The sequence below is a fragment of the Canis lupus genome, chromosome 19, assembly GCF_048164855.1.
Source record: "Canis lupus baileyi chromosome 19, mCanLup2.hap1, whole genome shotgun sequence".
In the NCBI taxonomy this organism is placed as follows: Eukaryota; Metazoa; Chordata; class Mammalia; order Carnivora; family Canidae; genus Canis; species Canis lupus.
In genome coordinates this window covers 57,148,539-57,161,462 of record NC_132856.1, presented here as the reverse complement: position 1 = coordinate 57,161,462, position 12,924 = coordinate 57,148,539, and the positions used below count along the sequence as shown (strand labels likewise).

Sequence of the window (12,924 nt, the reverse complement as noted above, 5' to 3'; positions counted from 1 at the left end):
ATTAGAAGACTGTCAAGTCACAGCCGCGAGTTTCCAGCCAACAGGCCTGGCCGCTCACTGCCTAATCCCCCCGGGGCTCAGAATACGGTCTGCACAGCGGCGCCCAGAAAACATTTGCTTCAAGAATGAACATTTGTCTTTAAATATGCAGACGAGAGAAATGGTGAGCTTCGGGAACTCTCGTGCGCTCCCCAGGGACGAGTCATGCAGAGGGGGGACCTCATTCGCCTGTTAGATCGGGTCATAGAGGGTGGCAGGCAGAGGGGACCCGAATCCCAGCCAAGGGAGGGGCCGGATGGTGCCCCGCAGTGAGGAAGCAGGAGAGGGCACAGCTGATCCGCAAACGGACCCCGGTAGACATGGCACGTCCCCGGGCCCGCCTGTGGGCCTGCGTGTGCACACCTTTAATTTTACTGCTGATCTCAATTATGTGTAAATAATACATGCACAATTATTGTTATTTTTTTTTTAAATGATAGTCTTCTTTTTTTTTTTTTAATTTTTATTTATTTATGATAGTAACAGAGAGACAGAGAGAGAGAGAGAGGCAGAGACACAGGCAGAGGGAGAAGCAGGCTCCATGCACCGGGAGCCCGACGTGGGATTCGATTCCGGGTCTCCAGGATCGCGCCCTGGGCCAAAGGCAGGCGCCAAACCGCTGCGCCACCCAGGGATCCCCAATTATTGTTATTTTTTTAAAGACTCAGGATCTCTCTCTCCTCCATCTTCAGGACCGGCAGTGTGACATTCTTCCACTATCTCCCTGACCCTCCTACCCCACCCCCCTCTGGTAATGACCCTATAAAATATATAAGCTGCTGCAACAGAGCACCCCGGACAGGGTGGCACAGAACAGCTGAGAGACGTTCTCTCCATTCTGGAGGCTGGAAGTCGGAAGCCGAGGTGTCAGCGGGGGCCACGCTCCCTCCAAAGGCTTCCAGGAAGCTCGGGGGGCTCCTGGGCCTGCTCCCTGGATGGCCTCCCAGCGCCTTCCCTCTGTGCCAGTGTGTCCCTCGGTGTCCAAATGTCCCCTTCTTGGGGCGCCTGGGTGCCTCAGTGGTTGAACGTCTGCCTGCGGCTCAGGGCATGACCCTGGGGTCCTGGGATCGAGTCCCTCATAAGGGTTCCCTGCATGAGGCCTCCTTCTCCCTCTGCCTGTGTCTTTGCCTCTCTCTGTGTCTCTCTCGAATAAATAGAATCTTTTTTTTTTTTAATAAATAGAATCTTTAAAAAAATTTTTTTAATAAAATAAAATAATACAAATGTCCCCTTCTTTTTTTTTTTAAGATTTTATTTATTTATTCATGAGAGACACACAGAGAGAGAGAGAGAGGCAGAGACACAGGCAGAGGAAGAAGCAGGCTCCATGCAGGGAGCCCGACATGGGACTCGATCCCGGGTCTGCAGGATCATGCCTTGGGCTGAAGGCAGGCGCTAAACTGCTGAGCCACCCGGGCTGCCCCAAATGTCCCCTTCTTAATAAAGACAGCAGTCACATTGGATTGGGGTCCACCCTGCTGCAGGATGGCCTCATGTTAACTAATTGTATCTTCTTCAATAACCGAATTTCCAAGGAAGGTCACATTCTAAGACACCGGGGGTTAGGACTTCAATAGGATGGGCGTGTGTGTGTGTGTGTGTGTGTCCACATATAAACATATCCACTGGGTGCCTGTTGGTTACGTGTCTGCCCTCGGCTCAGGTCATGATCCTGGGGTCCTGGGATCGAGCCCCACATCGGGCTCCCCGTTCAAGGGGGAGTCTGCGTCTCCCTCTGCCTCTCCCCACTGCTCGTGCTCGTCCTCTCTCTCTCACTCTCAGGTGAATAAATAAAATCTTAAAAAAAGAAAGAAAGAAAGAAAGAAAGAAAGAAAGAAAGAAAGAAAGAAAGAAAGAAAGAAAGAAAGAAAGAAAAGCACCTACCTACCTGGCGACCTGTCGTTTTTACCAGCGACCTGGGTAAAGAGGCTGAGGCGCTGAAAGCGACCTCATCTGCCACTTGGGAGCCACATCTGGGGGAACAGAGCTATGTCTGGGTTCGAGGTGGACCACGAAAAGCCCCCCAGTGCACGCTGAGTGTCCTGGCAGGCCCGGCCCGGACAGTTCTGTGCGCGCTCTCGAAGGCCAGCTGGCTGAACGGGGACAGAGGTCCAGTCTGGGAGGATGAGAGCCTTCCGGAGACGGGAGGGGGCATGGCCACGCTGCCCCAGGAGAGTACCCGGTGCCCACTGAGCTGCACACGTAGAAAGGGTTAAAATGGCAACTGTTACGCAATATGTAATTTACTACAATTATTTTTTTTTAAGCGGGGTGGGGGTTGGGGTGGGTGGGGTGGGTGGAAAGTCAGTTGACTTAACTGCAAGGCGGGGTCCTGGATGGGGTCAAGAAACAGAAATAGGCTTTAGTGGGAAAACTGGTGTCGCCCAAATCCAGGACAGAGTTGTCCTGGTTGGGGTTTATGGATGTTGGTCCCCAGCTGTGACCAGTACAAGTGGGGACATAGGATGTTGGCTTCGGGGGAAGCCGGGTGAGGGGCATGGGGAAGTGTCTCCAGAGTCTTTGCGACTTTTCTGTGAAATTCTAAAATTTTTCCAAAGTGAAACTTAGCAGCCAAAGAGAGCAAAGCGTGGAGGCTACGCGGGCGGGTACATTTGTCAGACCCCTCAAACTACAGACTTAATAACTGTGCATTTTACTGTCTCTGGCCTGTATCTTAATTTTTGTAAAGATTTTATTTATTTGAGAGAGAGAGAACATGAGCAGGGGGAGTGGTGGGGGGGGGAGAGAGAAGCAGGCTCCCCGCTGAGCAGGCTCCATCCAGGACCCCCCGGGATCATGACCTGAGCTGGAGGCAGACCCTTTACCGACTGAGCCAATCCGGGTGCCCTCACCCTATACACTTTAGTTTAAAGATACCAGCGAAAAAAGTGGCACGATGGAAAACTTCTAAAGATATGCGTAGCTTCTGGCACAGGGAATCTGCCTTTAAAAATTCACCAAAAGGAAACATTTTTGGGTGGCTTCAAGACGGAGCTGCAAGGATGTTCAGCGGAGCGTTGTTTATAAAAGTAAAATACGGGGAGGCGATGCAAATGTCCTGTGGCAGGAGTTTGGGTAACAAAATACGCAGCGGTGATACGCAGGATACTTGACCACCTGGTAAAGCCTGGGGACTGAGCGCCTGGAAGGAGAACTGGCCCAGTCAGAAGCAAAGCCAGAAGCCGTCTCCAGAGTGCCCCCGTGTCCACTGGCTCACGTCCACAGAATACTACTCAGCTGCTAACAATGATCTTGAACACGAATACATCTTAAATGAGGGAGACGGTTAGGCTATCGTCCCTGGAAAAGTGGGTTACCAACCAGTACATTTTAAAATGTCTCCATTACGGGCGCCTGGCTGGCCCTGCCAGAACAGTGCAGGACTCTTGATCTCCGGCTGTGAGTTCCAGCCCCACACTGGGCACAGAGATTACTTAAAAATAAAATCTTTTTTTTTTTAAGATTTTAATTTATTTATTCATGAGAGACAGAGAGAGAGAGAGAGAGAGGGGCAGAGACACAGGCAGAGGGAGAAGCAGGCTCCCTGCAGGGAGCCCGACTCGGGACTTGATCACGGGTCTCCAGGATCAGGCCCTGGGCTGAAGGCGGCGCTAAACCGCTGAGCCACCTGGGCTGCCCTAAAAATAAAATCTTAAAAAAAAAAAAAAAAAAAAAACAAACCAACCCAGACGCCTGGGTGGCTCAGCGTGGTTAAGCGTCTGCCTTCAGCTCAGGACGTGATCCTGGGGTCCTGGGATCGAGTCCCACATCGGGCTCCCTGCAGGGAGCCTGCTTCTCCCTCTGCCTGTGTCTCTGCTTCTCTCTGTGTCTCTCATGAATAAATAAAATCTTAAAAAAAAATAATGCAACTGAATGTCAATTCTACCTCAATTAAAAATAGTGCACCTGAGCTCCTGAAAAAGCGCATATGATTTCGGGCCATAATACTGGAGGTCTAGTGCTCAGCTCAAGGGAGGTGGTGGTCTTGCCAAAGCACTGGGGGATGAGACCAGTCATGGGGGATGAGGCGGACGGGAAGCAAGAGCCGCCAAGGAGAGACAGGCGGACCGACAGCCGGGCCTACCTCGCCGGAGCTTTCTGTATGGCTGGCCCGTGGCGGAGGGAATTGATGCCGGAGTGCACCCGAGGACGGATGGCAGGCCAGCTCTTGTCCTACCCGGGCCTCTACCTACTGCCTGGCGGCGGCTCCCGCTCAGTCCCCGCAGCCTGTGCTCTAGCCCCCGGCGGCCAGAGGCGCGCATGCTCCCGAGTTTCCTGGAAGCCTCATGGGGAACCCTTCCACCAGACTCATTAGGTCCGGTTCCAAAGTGCCAACAGGGCTGCTGAGGCTTAAATCAGAGAATCCAGAGCAAAGTTCAATTCTTAAAATCATGTTGGTGTTTGCACACCCGTGTTCATAGCTGACTATTCACAGTGGCCAAAAGGTGCAAGCAACCCAACGGTGTCCATCGACAGATGAAAGGATGACCGCAGTGTGGCCCGTCCACACCCGGGATACGATCCAGCCTCGGGGAGGAAGGGACCCCGACACCTGCCCCCACGTGGACGGACCCCGAGGACACCGGGCTCAGGGAGGGGACCCAGACCCAGAAGGACGCGTCCCGCAGGACCCCACTCCCAGGAGGTCCCCAGAGGAGGCCCGTCCACAGAGACAGAGGAGGTGGTGGGAGCCAGGGGTGGGGCGGGGGGCGGGGGTCAGTGCTTTTTGGGGACAGGGTCTCCGTGTGGGGAGATGGGAGGTTCTGGAGATGGTGGGGGGAGGGTGCTCCGAACCCCGAGCTGTGCGCCTAGAGACGGTTACGGTGGTGGCTTATGTATATTTTACAAAATAAAAATATCAGAGTTCTGATCCTTTTTTTTTTTCTTTTTTCAAGACTAAAATGAAGGAAAGCAAAGAACATCAGGGTCCGACTCCAGGGGCAGGGGCCAGCGAGGACACTAGGAAAAGGGGAGGCGCGCACTGCCCCCCGCCCCCCAGTCCTGCTGGGGCGGCCGCGCTGATCCTGTGGCGGGGACTTCGCGGGTCACAGGTGCCCGGCAAACCCGGGGCCTGCAGCTTGCGAGCTGGGGCGCCCGAGCCCTCGGCTCCCGCCGCGCGAAGTCCCCTCCCACTCGGGCTCCTCCCAGGTCCCCGGGCTCCACCCGAACGTGCTCCCGGGCACAGCTAACATTTAACCAGCACACCCAGGGCGGCCAAACCAGGTGCGCAAGTCCGAGGCCGCCGGTTCTAGTTGGCAGGTCGCGGCTGCGCGCGGCGCCCCAGGCCTCTCCCAGGCCGGCCCCTGCGCACGCAGGTCGGGGCTTCTGAGCAGCTGGCTCGCGGAGGGCGGAGGGGGGGGGGGGGTTGCGCGCACCTGGGGGCGCCTCCCGCGGGCTGTTTTGGCTTGGTCCGCGCGGCCGAGGGAGGCAGGTTTTTCTGGCACCGCTGGTGCCGCTTACCCCGCCCGGCAGCTCAGTGTTCCCATCCCTGCAATGGGCCTCCCAGCCCACCACCCGCCGCGGACGCCTCCCTTTGGCCCCTCTGCCGCCGCGCCCTGGCGCCCAGACGCCCCTGCGTGCCGGGCTGGACGAGGACTCCAGGGCCCCTCGGATCCCCGCAGAGGCCTCCAAGGCCGGGGGCCCAGCCTGCCTGCCTGCCTTTGCGGCCTGGCCCAGAGCTGTGTCCCTGCCATTCCCTCCCCAGCCTGGCCCCACCTGGTAGGACTTAGCTGAGCGCTGGGTTCCGGAGAGAGGCTGATTTTCCCCCCTCCCAGGCGCCCCTCCGGGGACAGAGGCTGAGGTCTGGGGACATCTGTGGTTGTGACACTAGGGGGTGCTCCTGGCATCACGGGGTTGGGGTGGGGGGTGCCGCTGAACCCCCCCAACCGTGCTCGGGATGGGGGTGAGGGGAATGGAGGGGCCCCAAAGGCCACAGTGCCGATGGGGAGCCCCCCGGCCTGGGTCTAACTTCAATCCTGCCTGCTGCCTCTGTGCGCTCCGCAGGCAAGGACAACCTCCCCCATGGCTCAGGACAAGCCAGGACTTGAGCCACCCGCTGCCCGCTGCCCCGGCTGCCCCAGGCAGCCTGTCTCCACTCCCGGCCTCAGCTTTCCATCGGGGCAATGGGCCTGAAGCTGGAGCTGGATAAGGAGGGAAGCCTCACAGACGGTTCCCAGGGGTGGGAGGTCAGCTTCGCCTGGGGGAGCCCCAAGAGGACCAGGCGGGTCCCGGCATGTGCCCCTTAACCCCAGCACAGACGGTGGGCGAGGAGGAGAGACCAGGCCGCGGGGTGGGGGTGGGGTGGGGTGGGGGGAGCCGGGACAACACTGCTGCATTTCTGGTCCGAGTTCTTTCTTTTTTTAAAATCACCGCAGTTGAAGGAGGGACTCCTCCCTCCGTCGGGCGCCTGCCACGTGGGCCGCCAGCGGCCGCCCCGGTCCCCCCCCTCCCTGGGCTGGGCCCTCCGGCAGGAGCTTTGGTTTCACTTTGGTGCCACCGGTTTCACTTTCGGGCAGGAGGGGAAGGAGAGGCAGAGCGAGGATGGAGGGCGCACAGGGGGCTCCGGGGCCACAGGCTCAGCCGCTGATCCCAGGGGGCTGCCTCCTGCAGCTCCTGGCCTGACCCTCCTGGGTCCTGGGGCTGCCCTTCCCCTGGGGGTCAAGGTCAAAGGGTCAAGGTCAAGTGCTCTACGTGACTGTGGGTGGCGCAAGCAGCTTCCTCCCTCTGGGCTCCTTTCCCCAAGCCCACCCCCTGCAAAGTGGGGCCGAGTCACGTCCACTGGCGGACACCCAGGCCAGCCCCACCGTGTCCCCAGTGGGAGTGGGTGGAGCAAGGTGGAAGTCGCATCAGCTGACTTTGCCCCGTGAGGGACCCTTGGCCCAGAAACCACTAGGACGGAGGCCCCGTGGGCTGAGTCTGGGCCTGGATGTGTGTGTGTTGGCGGGGGAGGACAGTGTCCCCGAGGCCACCTGCCATGGCATCTGTCTGGCAGACCCAGGCTGGAAGCCCAGCTGCCCGGCTTGCCTTCCAGCGCACCTGCCTGGCCCTGGGACTTGGTGTTTTCATCTGTGAAATGGGCGTGGCCTCCTTCCTTAGGGCCCCCCTCCAGCGCCCCCCGCAGGGCCCTGCCACCCTTCTGCGTGGTGGGGTCCACAGCCTGTGAACAGGCCCACGGCCTTTTAAGCCTGGCTGAGAGCCACACCAGGGCAGGAGCGGGGGCCCATTCCCCGCTCTCCCGGGCTCGAGGCTCAGGGCCTGGTAGAGGACTTGCCAGACAGGACCGGAGAGTCACCCGAGGGCTGCCAGTAGCACAGCAGGCAGGAGAGACGATGTGTGTGCCAGTGGGAGGGGGTGGCTTGTTTTTCTAATAACAGCTTTATCGAGATATAATTCACTTACTATATAGTTCGCCCACTGAAAGTGTATAATTCTACTAGTTGTTAGTCTGTTCGTGGTGCTGGGCAACCACCGCCACTATCTAATTCTGGAACATTCCATCACTCCAAAAGAAGCCCCGTCCCCATCAGCCATCACCACCCAGCCTCCAGCCCCCACGAGCCCCCTTCCGGTCTGTGGACGAGCCTGTCCTGGACGTGTCACACATGTGGAGTCACATCCCGTGTAACCTCCTGTGTCCGGTTCTCTCCCTGAGCATCGTGGGCTCGGAGCCCGTCCCCGGGGCAGCGTGTGGTGCCTCGCCCCTGTTCGCGGCCGAGGGACGTGCCCGCACGTGGGGGACACACTGTGTGTATCTGCTCTCAAGCTGACGGGCATGTGGACTGTTTGCACTCTGGGCTCCTGTGAATCATGTTGCTGTGAGTGAGGGCAGGTGTTAAGGTACCAAAACAAGTGTTGATTAGTGTGTGTCCACCCACAGTGAGTGATGTTTGGGCACCCTGTGTTTTGTGGGGTAACAAGCACCATAAAGTGCAGAAGGGAGGAGCACCCAGCAGAGGGGCCCTGGCGCCCGGGCCGGCCAGGTCTCTGCTGGGCTCTGGGAACCACCCCCACCCCCCGCACCCTCGAGGTTGTCCCAGTTGTGAAGCCGGAACTCCCCAACTGAGGACTGAGAGGCTCCCAGAACCTCGGGGCCCACCTCGGGTGCTGCCTGACAGACAGCAGGGGGCCAGGCGGGCTGGGAACACAGGTCTGGAAAGTGGTCCCTTCCTTCCCTTTAAGGGGGAGGATCACTGGGCTCACTGGGCTGCAAAGGGCAGGGAAGGGAGGGGAGGGGCCGGGAGGGGAAGGAGGGCAGGGGAGGAGTTTCCTCCTTTGGCGAGTAGGAGGGTGGCTCCCCTTCACCTGTGCCCTGTGCCCTGCCTCCCTGGGCAGGGGTCCCCCCCCCACTGGGGCAGGGGAGGAGAAGGAGGGGTCACACAGGGTCTGCTTCCTGTCCATTGGGAGCCACTTCCTACTCTTTAATGTGGGGTGAAGGCAGGAGACAGCACGCCCAGGGGTTCATTCCAGCATCCCTCCTGACCCCCCACCCCAGGACCCTGGGCCTCGTCCTGGCCAAGGCACCTCCCAGGTCCCCGCGCTGGGACCCCATCCCTCTGCGGACCAGCCAGAAATCCAGCCCAAATCCAGGCGTCATCCGTGGGGAACCGAGTCCAGCGCCCGTTCACGTGCGCAGTGGCCACTTGCGCGTCATCTCTGGGGAGGTGCCCATCCGCATCCTCTGCCGGCTTCTTAACTGGGTGCTGAGCCGTGAGGATTCCTTCCACAGCGGGCGCTAGACCCGTCCCCCAGGCAGCATCTGCAAGTATCCCCTCCCGCTCTGCGGCTTGTCCCTTGACGGGGTCCTTTCACGCACCCGACTGTTTAACGTCGATGGGTCCAGCTCACTTACGTTTTCTCGCGCTGCTTGTGCTCATGTGTCATGTTGAAGAGCCCACTGCCGAGTCCGAAGCCGCAGAGATGGGAGGTGGGAAAATCCAACAAAGTCGTGATGCTGAAGGTCCTGGGAAGGTCTGGCAGCCCTTGGCAGGGGGCAGGGGGCAGGAGAAGGTGGCCCTGAGCGGGGATGTTTGTCTGGAGCCTGAAGTTCCTGCAGGAGCTGGGGGGTGAGGGGGGTGATGAGAGAAGCTTCCAGAACAGGGAGCAGCAGGTGCAAAGACAGGAAGAAGAGTGAGAGTGAGAGATGCGCACCTCCCCCCCCAGCGCCCCCCCTCGCCTCTCCTCGCCCCCGTGACCCCTGGGTAGCCCCTGCTTCTGCACCCTGGGCCCTAGGGCCCCACGGGCTTGGGGGCGGTCACGGGGCTGTGTTTGGAAACGTCCTGGGTCCCTGTGAAAAAACCCAAGCCTGTCAGTGGAAGAGAGGAGGTAGGGGTCAGGGCAGGGGGATGGCGGGAGCAGAGCGGCTGCGAGTTCTGAGCTGATGCCCGCCAGTCAGTGAGCAGGAGCGGGCAGGCTCAGAGGCAGCAGAACGGAAGCCGTGCCGGGCGGGCTTCGTCCTTTGAGGGGAAGGGGGCACCCAGGACAGCTGCTCAGGGCCCAGCCCTTACCTCCAACGGGCAGGTCACCTGGACCAGGGCTGTTGTGGAGACAGATCTAAGGGCTGGACCCCAGGGGAGGACGCGCTGGGGCCTCCAGGACGCAGCTCTGAGACCTTAATCCTGCTCGGCTGCACGAGGGGGGCCACGGGGGGGGGGGGATAGACCACCACGCACCTCGCTCCTTATTAACTCATCTTCCTGAACCTGTTTGTCTGAGGTTACCGCCCGGCTCGCGGGTGGCAGCTGTCCCTGGCACAGAGCACTGGTTTCTTAGCCAGACGTCCAACTGACCCGCTCCCAGCTCGGCCAGCACCAGCCCCGCGCCCAGGGCCGGTGTTGGGGGGCGCAGACCTAACAGGCTTCCGCTCCACCTGGGGGGAGCCCATGTCCCCGCCGTGTTCCCATCGCACCGCCAGACACGAGACAGCAACCCCAGGTGCCTGGGGACCCCCTGGCCCCCTCCCCTTCCTGAACCGAGGACCCTCCTCCACCCCCCTCAACCAGGGGGTGGACCCTACTCTGCCCCACCTCCCACCCCACCCCTGCCAGGCTAGTCTTCTCCAGGGCCCATTAAGTGGGTCCCCTGCTTGGGACGCCTTCTGCCCCCGAGGGCTCCCAGTGACCTTCCTTCGCAGGTGGGGGGCTCTCGGGGAGAACACTCAGTCCCTGGGGTTCTGCATGGCTTTGCCTTTAGCCTTTGGGGCGCCGTGAGGCTGTGGACCCCCAGCGGGGCCCGCAGAACCGCCCCAACTGTCCCACTATCCGCGGATCGAAGACAGTGACCGAGTCGGGGGAAAGCTCGGCCATGGGGCCGGCAGGATGGCCAGCCTTTGTGCGGGGGGCGGGGGGGGGTGGATCCTCTGGTCGGGTCCCCCGTCGCCTTGGGCAAGCAGCCCCTCCTCTCCGGGGTCAGACCTGTGTGCCCACAGGACGGGGTGAAGGGAGAAGGGGCTCGGGCCGCTGGGGCAGGGCCTGCCCTCTTGGGTGGCCCAGGATGACCCCCTTGGCCGGCGGGGGCTGGGGGGGCACGGGGCCCGGAGCCCGGGTGGGGGCACAATGCAGTCAGGCCCCAGGTTCCAGCAGGCGCCGCGTCCCCGGGGAGACGGGCCGTGGCCGCAGGCCCCCCTCGCCGGAGGCCCCCGGGGAGCCCGGGCAGAAACCCGAGCCTGAGAGCCTGAGCTCGGCGGGTTCAGGCACCGGGGCGGCCTCTCCCTCGGCCTCTCCGCCCGGCCCTCCTTCCTCCTGGGCCAGCCCGTCGTCGCCATGGGGACGGCAGACCAGGCCGGTCCTCCACCCACCTGGGCCCGAGGCCCGCACACCTGGGCAGCGCCCGGCAGCGGAGGGCGCGGCCTGGGCGCCCCTTCCCCTTCCTCGCCCCACCAGCCGGGACCCTGCTTTCTGGGAAGCCCCGTGGCGGTTTCCTCTGACCTCCGTTCACCCGGAGTCGCGGCCCGCAGAGGGAGGCCCGCTTCCGCCTCTGACCTGAGGCTTCCTGCCCGGCGCACACCTCCACCCGGAGGGCCGGCTGAGCACCCGCGTCTGGCCTCCCCACCTTCCAGAAGGTTCTGGGCCACCCCTGCCCATACCCCTCTGGGCACACACACAGGAAGTCCAGTGGTCCAGGCGGGGCTGCCTGGGACACACATGAACCAGGGTCTGGCCTCTGCCTCTTGGACCATTCAACTGGCGGTAGGATTTCGGGCTGAGTCAGGCTCCCCCTCGGCACTGTCCACGCGGGCGGGTGGTCCTCTGCAGAGGCCGGATGGGAGGCCCTGGGGGCGGAGCCGCACCCCTAGCCCCCACCCCCTGCATGCCAGGAGCTCCCCGGTGTGACCACCACAGAGGTCCCCAGGCATTACCCAGTGTCCCCTGGGGGCAGGACTGCCCTGGTTGAGACCCTAGGTTAGGGCTTCCACCGACCCCCACGCACTGCCTTCCAGTCATCTGACGACTGGGGTCCTGGGAGGCTGCACATGTGACACATCGAGGGTCACGCGGCTCTCAGCTTTGAGAGTTCGAGCCCCACGTACAGCTTACTTAAATAAGGGGCACGCCGGGGGCTCAGCGGTGGAGCGTCTGCCTTTGGCTCAGGGCGTGACCCCGGGATCCTGGGATCGAGTCCCGCATCGGGCTCCCCGCAGGGAGCCTGCTTCTCCCTCTGCCTGGGTCTGCCCCTCTGTTTCTCTTAGGAATAAATAAATAAAATCTTTAAAAAAATCAGTAAACATAAACACTGAGTAGAAGGGAGGGGGTGACTCAGTCACTGGGTCGCCCTGGTTGTACCCTCTGACCCCTGGGGAATTACTCTGGCGTCTAGTGTGTGCAGAGGCTGGACTCAATTTCTTTTCCAAATAATTAATGCAGGGTCTCCCCCCACCCCACAGCATGGCCATTTGGGATCCTTCTCTGTGGGGTCGTCCTGCGCTGACCCGGGCGCCGTGGGGGTGGAGCAGCACCCGAGGCCCCACCCACCAGATGCCAGCAGCTCCCCGTGGGACCACCACCGATGTCCTGCAATGGCCCCGGGTCCCCAGGCTGAGGCCCAGTGGGCTGACGGCCGGAGTGGACACAGAGCACAGCCCATTCGGGCCTGCACTGCCCGACACAGCTCCTGGCCACATGCGGCCCCTGGGCCCCGTGATGTGACTGCTCTGGGCCATCTGGGCCGAGGTGCGCTGTGACAGCAAAGGACACGTCAGGTTCCAAAGACTTCGTGGAAGATAAAAAAATAAATAAATAAGTAAAAGGAAGGCCAAATTGGTGATTTCTCCTGTAAAATGGTAAGACTGCCTCTACTGGGGCGACTGCACCACCATCAGGTTACGTCCACCTGCCTCAGCCCGTCGTGAACGCGGGTGCAGGAGGTTAGCCCGGCGCTGCAAGGACATGCGGGGGCTGGGCGGTGACCCGGGCTGGGGGCCCTCGCCCTGACCCACCTCTCCCTGCGCGGAGGAGGGAGCCCAGGCTGGGGTGAACAGAGCCGGGGGGCTTCCCCGGGGGGGGCCGCTCAGGACTCCGCGGAGAGCCAGGCGGGGACGCAGGCACGGCTCCATGCTGGCCTGAGGTGCCCTCCCGAGGACGAAGGCAGCGCGCGGGGACAAGGCCCACGGATCTTCCTCCAAAGCAAACGCAGGAATAAAAAGGCGGAGACAACAAACAAGTGAGCACACCCAGCGCACAAGCTTCTGAAGCTCTGATGCGTCTCCCCATTTTTGGACACAGAGGTCAGAAAGACGGGGTGTTAGGGGTCCCAGGGGTTGTGTCCTCAGGGGCCCCTGGACACGGAGGCGGGGTCTTCATTCCGGCTCCCGTCCTAAGCGCTGTCGGGATCCTTCAAGAGCCAGGAAACCCCAACACAGCTGCACAAAACACTCCCTGTTTCCTAGGGGCC

General features: G+C 61.1%; 1 long non-coding RNA gene across 2 annotated transcripts; it reads left to right on the top strand.

The window, feature by feature from the left end:
- Positions 1-5,251: 5,251 nt before the first annotated feature.
- On the top strand, positions 5,252-12,283 carry LOC140611064 (uncharacterized). 2 transcript variants are annotated; one of them, XR_012012431.1, is made up of 2 exons: positions 5,252-5,354; positions 11,918-12,283. It is a non-coding gene; the product is annotated as an uncharacterized lncRNA (long non-coding RNA). The 2 variants fall into 2 exon arrangements; XR_012012432.1 differs by lacking the exon at positions 5,252-5,354 and adding an exon at positions 10,785-11,222.
- The last annotated feature ends 641 nt before the right edge of the window (positions 12,284-12,924 follow it).